The sequence below is a fragment of the Apteryx mantelli genome, chromosome 1, assembly GCF_036417845.1.
Source record: "Apteryx mantelli isolate bAptMan1 chromosome 1, bAptMan1.hap1, whole genome shotgun sequence".
NCBI lineage: Eukaryota > Metazoa > Chordata > Aves > Apterygiformes > Apterygidae > Apteryx > Apteryx mantelli.
This window is the reverse complement of record NC_089978.1, coordinates 731,570-743,588: the sequence shown is the minus strand read 5'-3', so window position 1 is coordinate 743,588 and position 12,019 is coordinate 731,570. Positions and strand designations below refer to the sequence as shown.

The 12,019-nt window shown below is 53.1% G+C and overlaps 1 pseudogene; it reads left to right on the top strand.

Annotated features, from left to right (window-relative positions):
• Positions 1–9,859: 9,859 nt before the first annotated feature.
• LOC136990993 (olfactory receptor 52Z1P-like) lies at positions 9,860–10,823 on the top strand (annotated as a pseudogene).
• Positions 10,824–12,019: the final 1,196 nt, after the last annotated feature.

The following is a 12,019-nucleotide window of genomic DNA, read 5'->3' as shown; positions in this document are numbered from 1 at the left end:
CGCAGGAGGCAAATCACACCTTTGTTGTGTGCCCCAGTTTCCCCTCTGCAGAAACAAATGAGAGACAGCAAGGCTAAAGGTGCTGCAGAGCTCCAGCATGAACTGTGAGATCCTCGTGGGAGTTTCGCTGCATACTGACGTGAATCCCTACAGTAAGATGCAATGCATTTTTGAAGTGAGAGTATTGATGCAGCAGGCGTTAGAAGGAAGAGCGATAGCTGCACACTTTGCATAACCAGGAGGAAAAGTGTCAGGAAAGACATTTGTGTTCTAAGGAACTGAAGCCTATTCTGGATTTAATGCACCATAAAGCAGCATAGGTGATTGCTGTCGCCACCCCTTGTTTTCGTGCAGGCTCTAGCATGCTGCCGCGCCGGTGGCACAAGGGCCCGTGTGCCGGTTACAGGGGCGGTGCCTTCCCGGGGTGCTGCATTGCCCACCAATGTTTTCACTCTCCCTGCTGTTGTCAGCCACGTGGCTTGGGTAGTGCAAGCTGGTGGGGCCAGTCGGCAGTGCCAGGGCTGCTCCTTGCAAACGCCTGATTTTTGTGTGCACTTAGAGCTGAGCAGCTGTACTGCAGTTCCCCCTTTCATGCGTTTTGTGCAGGGCAGGGCACATTCACTGCTCAGTCCAGGCCTTGGGGCTTGTGCTGCTTTGCACTTAGCTTTAATCAAGTTTTTAAGTGTGGAGCTGGGCATTTCAGTGCCCTAAGCCACATTTTTCCACCCCAAACTCCTCCCCTGCTTTCACCCAAGCAGGGAGGCAAGGAAGGCCGCCGTGCAGGGCCATGCCAGCCTCAGGCTGCCCTGCACAGCCAGGGAAACTGAGGCATGGGGCCGCACAATGCTGCTTTGCAAATGCCGCCGAAGCCTTGGCTGTAGCTGCAGGTTGGGGGATCAAGGTGTCTGCGCCCGCTTGCTGGGAGCACGGAGCTGGAGCAGCCCCCAGAGTGCTGTGCTGTGCCAGGCTCTGCTGTGCCATGCAATGCTGTGCTGTGCGAGGAGCAGGACCTCTTGGGGCTGTGCAGGGCTGGGGACGCTGTGCAGGGCTGGGGATGCTGTACTGAGCCAGGGGAAGGATGCCACCACCGTGACCTCAGCTGTGCTGGGGAGGAGGTGATGACGAGCACCAGCAAGCGCTCTCCAACTCCAGAGGAACAGGGCACATGGAAAGGTGTGACGCTGTGCTCCTTTTCCCCCCTGTGACGTGCTCTCTCCCTGTAGCGAATGATTGCACGGACTCAAGACATGGTGCATCTTGAGACATTTATTGTTTGTTTCTGAGCATATTTAAAAAGTTAGCTGCTTCAGTGGTTTCACAGATACACTTTGCTAAGCCAGTCATGCAGATTATGTCACAGGTAGCCAATCATTACACCGATCACACACGCAGCGATCATGTCTTGTACCTTGCTACTCGTTTAGAAAAGCGGTCTTGTCCTTAACCTTGGTTCCCACTGGCTTCTGCTAGTTTATCTGTACTTTCTCAGGAGGTATCATTCCCAGCTGCACCGGTGTCCTTGGGTATGTTTGTCTGAGGCTCCTGCTGCTCGCTACTTGCAACTTTCCACCAGTTTAACCCTGTCATGACCCTCCACATCTCCCCCTCAACCTGACCTCCCTGTAAACAGCACATATGCAGGGGCTACTTGAGCATGGGCCAACTAAGGCCCATCTAGCATGCAAATAGGACTATGAGTCAATCATCTCCCCCACACACACACACATAAATAGGGGGCAGCCCAGAGCCCATTCAGCTCTCCTGCACAGCAGCGGGCTGCTCTGCAGAACCTCCTCTGGAGCAGGGACGCCTCTCAAGGTCACTCCTCCAGGTTGAGAGATTCCTTACCCACAACAGATCCTCAGTAAGTGATTAATAGCATGCTGAACTTTTGTGAATTTCGCAAAACTTTGCTGACTTATATCTCTGATTAATTGTGCACATAATTCCTTACACATAAACTGTTGACCAAGTCTGAGACTAGGATCGGATCCAGCCGCACCTAGGCTCCTCCCCAAAGGAGTTTAGAAAGCAAGGGGTCCAGTCTGAACCTCGTGACTCAACGGGAGGGTCTGTGTTGCGCATGCATCTCATCTTGTCCTTCATGCAGTAAATCACTTGCCATTCAAACCTCATTAAATCATTCTTATTTACGACTGAACTTTGTTAAGTCGCTCTGTTACCGCAATAAACACAGTGCTGCTTCCCTCTTACGAGTGAAGTGCATCACTCCTTCGTGACAAATTGGTGTAGTCGGCATGTTGGCAAGTGGTATCACCGATTCTTTACGGAGGCATGGAGTGCATCCGAGTCCCAGCTTCTCCGAGGAGTGGGCTTGTGAAAACTGGCATAATCGGGAAGCTGTTGAAGAACACTTAAAAGCGACTAGGGACCACAGAAAGGACGGAAAAGGGAAAGGAGTTATCTGCAGAATGCTAGGTACCTGTTTAGGAGCTGCATATCAAGAAAGGGAGAATAGAAATAGGAAGGAAGAGGACTTAGAGAAGGAAATAGAAGGCAGGACGGCAACTGAGTTGTTACTGTCCTCGCAAATTGAACAGCTGCAGAAACACTTACAGGAGGAAAAAGAGAAAGGGCAAGACTTATGGAGAAAAGCAGCAGCCCTAGGCCTTCCCAGAATCGCGATTCAAGGCCAGCTTACTGGCGTTATCTTGAGTCTAACTGAGGTAGTCCAGAAATGAGATAACGGTAAAGGGAGGGAGCATCTTTCGACCCCTCCGGTGCCAGTTCCCAGGAAGGGAGACAACGCCTTCCTCCCCCTTAGGGGGGAATCGCAGGGCATGAAGCCAAAAAACAAGTAACGCCCGGGAGGCGATTGGGCCTGCCTGTCTGGCAAGTGGAGGCTTATCAGTAGATAAGTGATAATGGCCCACATATTTGGATTCCAGTTGATCCTCAAGGACAACTGGGAAAGTTTTTGATAGATACGGGAGCACAAATTTTGATACCGGTGTTGTGTGCCAAACTGCCAAGGGTCAGTTTATGGCTCCCGGGCGAGAAGCGCGTGTCAACTGCTGGCTTTGCAATTAAAGATCATCACGAAAATATTTTAGGTTTTGATGTTTGTGGCGGAACGCAACTACCCCCCTCCACATCTCGGGCCCAAAGCAGGGCAGAGCGCAACTACCTCCCCCCCATCTCAGGCCCAAAGTGTGGTGGAGCACAACTATCCCCACACACACAAACACCTTATCTCAGGCCCCAGCTGACCGCAAATAACTGACAGCGTCCAGGGCTGACCAGGAGGAACTAGCTGATACTGGTTGCAACTGGAGAGGCCAGAAATGGGCATGAGGTCAGCAAAAAGGTACATTTTCCCCAACACAGCATGGGATCACCAAAAAGGTATATCTCCACACCAAATATTGTAGGACCGTGAGCGCAGCGAAGAGAGGCAGGGAACAGAGGCAGCAGTTTGTGCAGCAGTGTTTGGGCTCTGACTAGAACTTCAGGACCTTCTTGGAAGTTGTGGGCTTTCTGAGCACCCCCGAGGAACTAGAAGGTGATTGCTGCAAACAGGAAAGGGGAAGCTGGGCAAGGACAACTGCAGGAGGCCTTGACTTCTCCTGGGAGAAGCTCTAGCTAGGAGTGGCTGACAAGCTCTCCTGCTTGCCCCTGACCAGAGGGAGTTGGGGCCTTTGATCCAGGTGGCCCTTGATTAGGGCAGGTCAAGCAGCCTTGAGTCAGTGCTAGGGAGGGGCCTATATAAGAGCCAGGCCCAGAGCTCAGCTCCCAGAGGCAGTGCACAGCTGCAGCAGTTTGTGCAGAAGGGTGCAAGGAGGCACCTTCCTTTCTGCTCCCTGGGGTGTATGCTTCCTCAAGTGTGGTCGTGACACGCTGCAGAGCACGTTCCCCAGCAGCTATTGGAGTGGCTGCATCGCCTGTGTCAGAGGCTGGGACCCAGACAGACCCTCTGACAGCAGATGCAGCTCTGCAGGTCTCAGGCTGCAGGGAGTGCTTGGGGCCTGTCCGGGAGGCCTGGGCTGCTAGTCAGCTCTCCTGCAGGAGGTGTGCTGCTGTTGATGAGTTGTGTTGTCAGGTAAGGGAGTTATGGGAGGAGGTCAGGAGGCTGCGTAGCATCCGAGAGGATGAACAAGAGCTAGACAGGGTATTCTTGGAGACTGTACAGCTCCAGGAGTCCCAAGCCCCCACAGCAGTGGAGTTGCCGGAGGGCTCTGTGCTGTGTGAAACGGTACATCATAGCACTGTAGAAGGTGTCTGGAAGCTGGTCACTGCTCATAGGAGGAGGAGGGCTCCTCCTCCTCCTCCTGAGAACTTGCAATTGAGGAAGAGGTTTAGTGCCCTCCAGGATGAGGAGGAGATGGGTGTGGCTGCAAGGGAAGCAAGTGGCACAACAGACTCTGTACGTTGCGGGAACACCTGGAAGAAGCGGCAGGTGATTGTTGTGGGGGACTCCCTGCTGCAGGGGATGGAGGCACCTATCTGCCGACCTGACCTCTTGTCTAGAGAGGTTTGTTGCCTGCCAGGGGCTCGTGTGAGAGATGTCATGGAAAGACTGCCAGGGCTTGTCCACTCATCAGACTGTTCCTGTCTCCTGCTCTTCCATGTGGGCACTAATGACACCAAGGGCAAACTGGAGACCATCAAGCAGGATTTTGGAGCTCTGGGGATGGTGGTCAAGGGTCTGGGAGCCCAGGTCGTCTTCTGCTCAATCCTGCCAGTGAGGGGGATGGATGAGAGGAGGAGGAGATGGACTTTCCAAGTTAACAACTGGCTGCGCTGCTGGTGTTGGCAACAGGGTTTTGGTTTCTACGACCATGGGACCCTGTTTGAAGATGGACAACTGCTGGGGAGAGATGGGATCCGCCTCACTAAGCAGGGCACGCGTGTCTTTGCCAACAGGTTGGCCAAGCTGGTAAGGAGAGCTTTAAACTAGGAAAGATGGGGGAAGAGGAGAGTTATAGTGATAGGGTAGTTGGGAAAACACAGCTCAAGTCGGGATGCCTCCAGCAGGTGCATGCAGCCAGGGAAGTGCGTGTGGGATGTGGCTATGGGGGATCCTCTTGCATCCCTCCTGGGAAACCTGCATGCTCGATCACCTCTCTGAAATGCCTGTACACCAGTGCACGCAGCATGGGGAATAAACAGGAAGAACTAGAGATGTGTGTGTGGGTGCAGGGCCATGGTCTCATTGCAGTTACAGAGACCTGCTGGAATAGCTCACGTGACTGGAGTGCTGTCATGGATGGCTACGTGCTTTTTAGGAAAGACAGGCCAGGAAGGTGAGGTGGTGGAGCTGCTCTTTATGTGAGAGAACAACTGGAATGTATGGAGCTGTGCCTAGGGGTGGATGAAGAGCGAGTGGAGAGCTTGTGGGTAAGGATTCAAGGGCAGGCTAGCATGGGTGACCGTGTTGTGGGTGTTTACTACAGGCCAGCTGATCAGGAAAAGGAAGTCGCTGAGGCCTTCTCCAGACAACTGGAAGTAGCCTCACGATCCCAGGCCCTGGTTCTCACGGGGGACTTGAAGCACCCTGATATCTGCTGGAGAGACAGCACAGCTAGGTTCAAAAAGTCCCGGAGGTTCCTGCAGAGCATTGGTGACAACTTCTTGACACAGGTGTTGGAGGAGCCAAGGAGGAGAGGTGTGCTGCTGGACCTCGTAGTAACAAACAAAGAAGGAGTGGTTGGAGATGTGAAGGTCGGGGGCAGCCTTGGCTGCAGTGACCATGAGATGGTGGAGTTCAGGATGCTGCGAGGAGGAGGCAGGGCACTAAGTAGGATGGCAACCCTGGAGTTCAGGAGAGCAAACTCTGGCGTCTTCAGGGACCTCCTTGGAGGACTCCCATGGGTTTGAGCCCTAGAAGGAAGGGGGGTCTAAGAGAGCTGGTTAATATTCAAGCATCACTTCCTCCAGGCTCAAGAGCGGTGCATCCCTGTGAGTAGTAAGTCAAGCGAAGGGGGCAGGAGAGCTGCATGGATGAGCAAGGAGCTCCTGGTAAAACTCAACCAGAAGGAGGAAGTCTACAGAATTTGGAAAGGGGGACAGGCCACTTGGGAGGAATATATGAACGTTGTCAGAGTGTGCAGGGATGCGACGAGGAAGGCTAAGGCCCATTTGGAATGCAATGTGGCAAGGGATGTCAAGGACAACAAGAAGGGCTTCTTCAAATACATCAGTAGGAAAAGGTAGCCGAGGGAAAATGTGGGCCCATTGCTGAATGGGGTGGGTGCCGTGGTGACGAAGGATGCAGAGAAGGCAGAGTTACTGAATGCCGCCTTTGCCTCAGTCTTTACTGCTGAGGCCAGCCCTCAGGAATCCCAGACCCTGGAGGCAAGAGAGAAAGTCTGGAGAAAGGAAGACTTTCCCTTGGTTGAGGAGGATGGGGTTAGAGATCATTTAGGCAAACTTGACACCCACAAATCCATGGGCCCCGATGGGATGCACCCAGGAGTGCTGAGGGAGCTGGCCCATGTTATTGCTAGGCCACTCTGCCTCATCTTGGCAAGGTCATGGAGAAGAGGAGAGGTGCCTGAAGACTGGAGGAAAGCCAATGCCACCCCAGTCTTCCAAAAGGGCAAGAAGGAGGACCCAGGGAACTAGAGGCCAGTCAGCGTCACCTCCATCCCTGGAAAGGTGATGCAGCAGCTCATTGTGGAGGCCATCTGCAAGCATGTGTAGGACAAGAAGGTGATCAGGAGTAGTCAGCATGGCTTCACCAAGGGGAAATCATGCTGAACCAAGCTGATTGATAGCCTTCTGGGATGGAATGGCTGGCTGGGTAGATGAGGGGAGAGCAGTGGATGTTGTCTACCTTGACTGCAGCAAGGCTTTCAACACTGTCTCCCATAACATCCGCACAGACAAGTTCAAGAAATGTGGTTTAGATGAGTGGAGAGTGAGGTGGCTTGAGAAGTGGCTGAATGGCAGAGCTCCGAGGGTTGTGCTCAGCGGCGCAGAGTCCAGTTGGAGGCCTGTAGCTAGCGGTGTCCCCCAGGAGTCAGCACTGGGTCCAGTCTTGTTCAACTCCTTCATCAATGACCTGGAGGAAGGGACAGAGTGCACCCTTAGCAAGTTTGCTGGTGGTACCAAAGTGGGAGGAGTGGCTGATACCCCAGAGGGCTGTGCTGCCATTCAGAGAGACATGGAGAGGCTGGAGAGGTGGGCCTGCTGAAGTTCAACAAAGGCAAGTGCAGGGTCCTGCACCTGGGCAGGAATAACCCCATGCAGCAGTAGAGGTTGGGGGTTGAGCTGCTGGAAAGCAGCTCTGTGGAGAAGGCCCTGGGAGTGCTGGTGGACACCCAGTTAAGCATGAGGCAGCAATGTGGCCTTGTGGCCAAGAAGGCCAATGGTATGCTGGGGTGCCTCAGGCAGAGTGTTGCCAGCAGGTGGAGGGAGGTGATCCTTCCCCTCTCCTCAGCCCTGCTGAGGCCACATCTGGAGTACTGCATCCAGTTCTGGGCTCCCCAGTGTTAGAGGGATGTGGCACAACTGGAGTGAGTCCAGCGAAGGGCTACAAAGATGATGAGGGGACTGGAGCATCTCTCTTATGAGGAAAGGCTGAGAGAGCTGGGCTTGTTTAGCTTGGAGAAGAGAAGGCTGAGAGGAGATCTTATCAATGTGTACAAGTATCTGAAGGGAGGGTGTCAAGAGGATGGAGCCAGACTCTTTTCTGTGGTGCCCAGCAACAGGACGCGAGGCAATGGGCACAAACTGAAACACAGAAAGTTCCATCTGAATATGAGGAAAACCTTCTTCACAGTGAGGGTGACTGAGCACCAGACCAGGCTGCATAAACAAGAAGAAAAGTGTCTCTCAGCAGGCACAGTGAGCATGGAGCAAGGAGAGGCCAGTTTGGCAGGCTCTGGGCTCTGTGTGAACGCCTGCCAACAGCAGTGTGTCCGGAGCAGCACCAAGGCCCTCGAAATGTCCGTGCTGCCAGGTGGCAAGGAGCAGTGTCCTGTCAGGCAGGGTTGCTGAGCATCGGACTAGCTCCGTGTGGGGGGCACCTGCTTGGCATGCCCTTTGAAACAAGCTTTATTCCTTTCTTCCAGAAACTGGACTGAAAGGTGTCCATCAGAAAACTGCTGAGCCTCCAGGCGCAAGGGCAAGAGGCAGCTGGGGGAACAGAAGAGTCTTTCCTCCACTCAATGTGTGCATGCATCAACGAGAGCTGCAGCAGCTACAGTGAAGCTCTCGATGGTGCTGAGGCCACAGGTGAGAAGATCTGCTTCCCCATCAGGAAAGTCTTTCAATACTTGAGACTCTCACAGCTGAACTCTGCCGAGTATATGTGATAAGAACATGACGCTAGTAAGGACTGACTAGTGGTAATGCATCCTTGGAGGTGCACGCTGTTAACTGAGGCGTGTTGACAGGCACTACAGCGATGCTGCACAATAGCAGGTGGCGTGCGACTTGTAAGAAGTTCCTAGGGTTTGCACATCCACTTTGATTCGGACTCCTGCAGGATGGGCTGTGTCAGGCGTCTGTGTGACGGCTGGGCAAGGCCCAGGTATTCACTCCAAGGCAGACAGCTAGAGCTGATGTTGTGAAAGCAATCATAAGTGCTGTGTCTTTTCTTCCACGCTTTGTCTGGCTCACTACATTCTGCAAGCTGCTGCTTGATGCTGCCTTTCATCTGCATGGGAAGGAGTTACCATTCCAAAATTATCATTTATACTTTCTACTAGCTTTCTCCTCTTCACACTCCCTCCTGCTCACCTGGGCAGATGGATTTGCTTCCTGCGCCTCTACTGCTCATTTTCAGACTTACATTTCATCACCTGCATCTGGACGCCTCAGAGCAGACCAGAGAGCTGCAGCTCCCTGTTGGCCCTAAGCATCCTTCTGGGACTTGCAGCAAGAGAGCATAAATACGCTGAGGTCTGAGACAGCAGCACTGCAAATGCTCCACCAAGATCACTGCCTGCAGCTCCTCCTCGCTGCTTAAGGCCAGACCTGGTGAGTCACCGTGTGCAGTCCTCAGTGCTGGGGCTGCTTTTTGTTGCTGCGGCACGGTGATCTCTGAGCCATCTTCTGCAAAAGGCGAAGGCTGCGAAGCCACAAGGCAGTGGGGCACTGCTGCTCTGTGTAGCAGAGTAAGGGACGAGCGTTTGGGTGTAGTGGGGGAGGCAGATGTGGCAGCAGGGTGGAGAGCACACGGAGCATGGTCATCACAGCCAGGGCTGTGCTGCAGAAGCCCGTTGTGCAGCTCCCAGCTCGGCAGCCCAGCCTTGCCCTCGTGAGCGGCAGGAGCTGCTGTGTTTCACCAGCATGGCTCGAATGGGGGAACGACCTCTGCTCCGTGGGCGCAGGGTGGCCTGCACCCAGAAGCAGCCTCTGCCTAGGGCTGAATGTAAATCGCCCCTTTCAATTTGTGTTTGCTGCCTTGACCTTCTTTTGCTGCACTGGTGAGTGTCCACCTTGCTAGCTGGGCTTTCTCTGAATTTCCTCCCGCTTTTCCTCTTGCCTAATCCAAGTGGATGTTGCTGTGTCTCTTCGCTTCCCAGAGCACTGGGCTTCACATGGAGCCCAGCAGCGTCTGCTGTTACCTCGGCCTTAGGTTTTTGTTTTTCTCCCCACAAACCAGTGACTAGTTCAGCAGCTTTCAGCTTCCTCATGCCTCCTCAAAATGCGGACCGAGGGGCAGAAAAGTTGCCATGCGATCTCAGTGCAGGGTGCAGCTCTGCACACTCTCTCCTCATGATTTGTAGCGTGATGCAGTTTCTGGTATGAGTGCTAAAACTTGCATTGACTTCACTGGACGCCGGATTTCCCCAGCTGGCAATGCTGCTGAGCTCTGCTGGCATTTATGCTTTCTCTTGTGCTGTCCTTTATTTTTCAGGTGTTTCTAAGTAGAAGACCAAAGACCCCTATGGCAGACGTCAATGACACAGCCTTCCGGCCAGGAACATTCCTCCTTGTTGGCATCCCAGGCCTGGAGAAGTTTCACCTCTGGATTTCTCTCCCCTTCTTCTCCATGTATATTTTTGCCCTTCTAGGCAACTTAGTCTTGCTATTTACCATAGTGAGAGAACAAAGCCTCCACGAGCCTATGTACCTTTTCCTTTCTGCATTAACTGTAGCAGACTTGCCCTTATCTACCACTACAGTGCCCAGGATGTTAGCTATTTTCTGGTTCAGAGTGGGGGACATTTCTTCTGGTGCATGCATTGCTCAGGTGTTTCTCATTCATTTTATTTCTGCTGTAGAGTCAGGAATTCTGGTGGCCATGGCCTTTGATCGGTATGTTGCCATCTGCAACCCCCTGAGATATGTGATATGTGACGTTATTGACCCACTCAGTCATATGGAGAATAGAGCTGGCAGCTGTTGTCAGAAGCTTCTGCATTGTCCTCCCATGTGTTTTTCTGCTTCTAAGGCTGTCTTACTGCAGAAACCGCGTTATCCCTCATTCGTACTGCGAGCACATGGGTGTAGCCAGACTGGCCTGCACGAGTATAAAAGTCAATATTGTGTATGGTTTAACAGTTGCCCTGCTGTTGTTGGGGGTAGATGTAGTGCTCATTGCTGTGTCTTACGGACTGATTCTCAGGGCTGTCTTCCAGCTGCCCTCTGCAGGTGCCCGTCGCAAAGCTATGAGCACCTGCGGCTCCCATCTCTGCATCATCTTCCTGTTCTACGCGCCGGCATTCTTCTCCTTTTTCACACACCGCTTTGGTGGCCACAGCATCCCCCGCCACATCCACATCCTGCTGGCCTGTCTCTACGTAGTGGTTCCCCCCATGCTAAATCCCATCATTTATGGAGTGAACAACAAGCAGATTCGTGAGACAGTAATGTCCATGTTGTCTTGGATGGGAAGCCGGAGAAACTGAGTTGTTTAATGGGGCTGGTGTTTCCGAGCCTTGCTCAGAGCTTGTGCATTTGTTCCAGGCAGAGAGAGACGCTGCTCCTGCAAAAGGGTTTGGAGGCAAAGCTGGGGTGCAGCATTTCCGAGGGTCTCCATGTCTCCAGGCCTGTGACCTGCTTTTACCCAGGGAATTGTTGGACCATCTATGCCCCGACAAGACACTGGTGCCTGGAAGCACTGCCTGCTGCAGGTGTGCTCTGCTGCCATCAGTAGCGCTGGGATGTTGCCTGGGCTTGGAAAGCTGCTGCCTGGGCAGTCTTGGCAGCACAGTGCAGACCTCCAGAGCACGCTGTCTCCAACTGCAGGGAAAGCGAGTTAGAGGTGGGAATTGCAGCTCATCCAGATGGACCTGGCCAAAAGCAGCCATGCTAGATGGGGGCTGAGCTTACAGTGAACGATGCGCCCAGGTTCCCAGTTCAGAGCGTGGACGTGACAGCCAGCAGCACTGTGTAGACGAGAAGCAGTTAGAAGGACACCAGAACACGACCTCCTCATCGCTGAGGGATGTTTTTGCCACCCTAGAATTAGTTTGTGCAATGACAGTGGAATAGAGGCTGCTACAAAGAACTGTGGCAAGAATATTTTCCCCTACGGAATGGATTCACAACTCGGTATTGCCAGAGACCCTAATAAAGAACAAGGACAATCATTCTGTCCAGAGTGTGTGTAGCCAATGTGCCCTGGTCAGAGACTTCAGCTGCTGGTATCATCGGGGCTGGTAAATTGTTGTTGCCTTTAAAGGTGTCGCTGCCTGCAGGCTTTTATTAAACAGCAGCTTTGCTGAGGGGTAGCTGATCAGTGATGCTGCTGCTGTTAATGGCAAGGACTTCCTATCTCGGGACAGGTATTTTGTCATTCTTGTCTTAAACGCTTTGTATTTATTGGTCAGGAAAGACATTTGTGTTCTAAGGAACTGAAGCCTATTCTTGATTTAATGCACCATAAAGCAGCATAGGTGATTGCTGTCGCCACCCCTTGTTTTCGTGCAGGCTCTAGCGTGCTGCCGCGCCGGTGGCACAAGGGCCCGTGTGCTGGTTACAGGGGCGGTGCCTTCCCGGGGTGCTGCATTGCCCACCAACATTTTCACTCTCCCTGCTGTTGTCAGCCACGTGGCTTGGGTAGTGCAAGCTGGTGGGGCCAGTCGGCAGTGCCAGGGCTGCT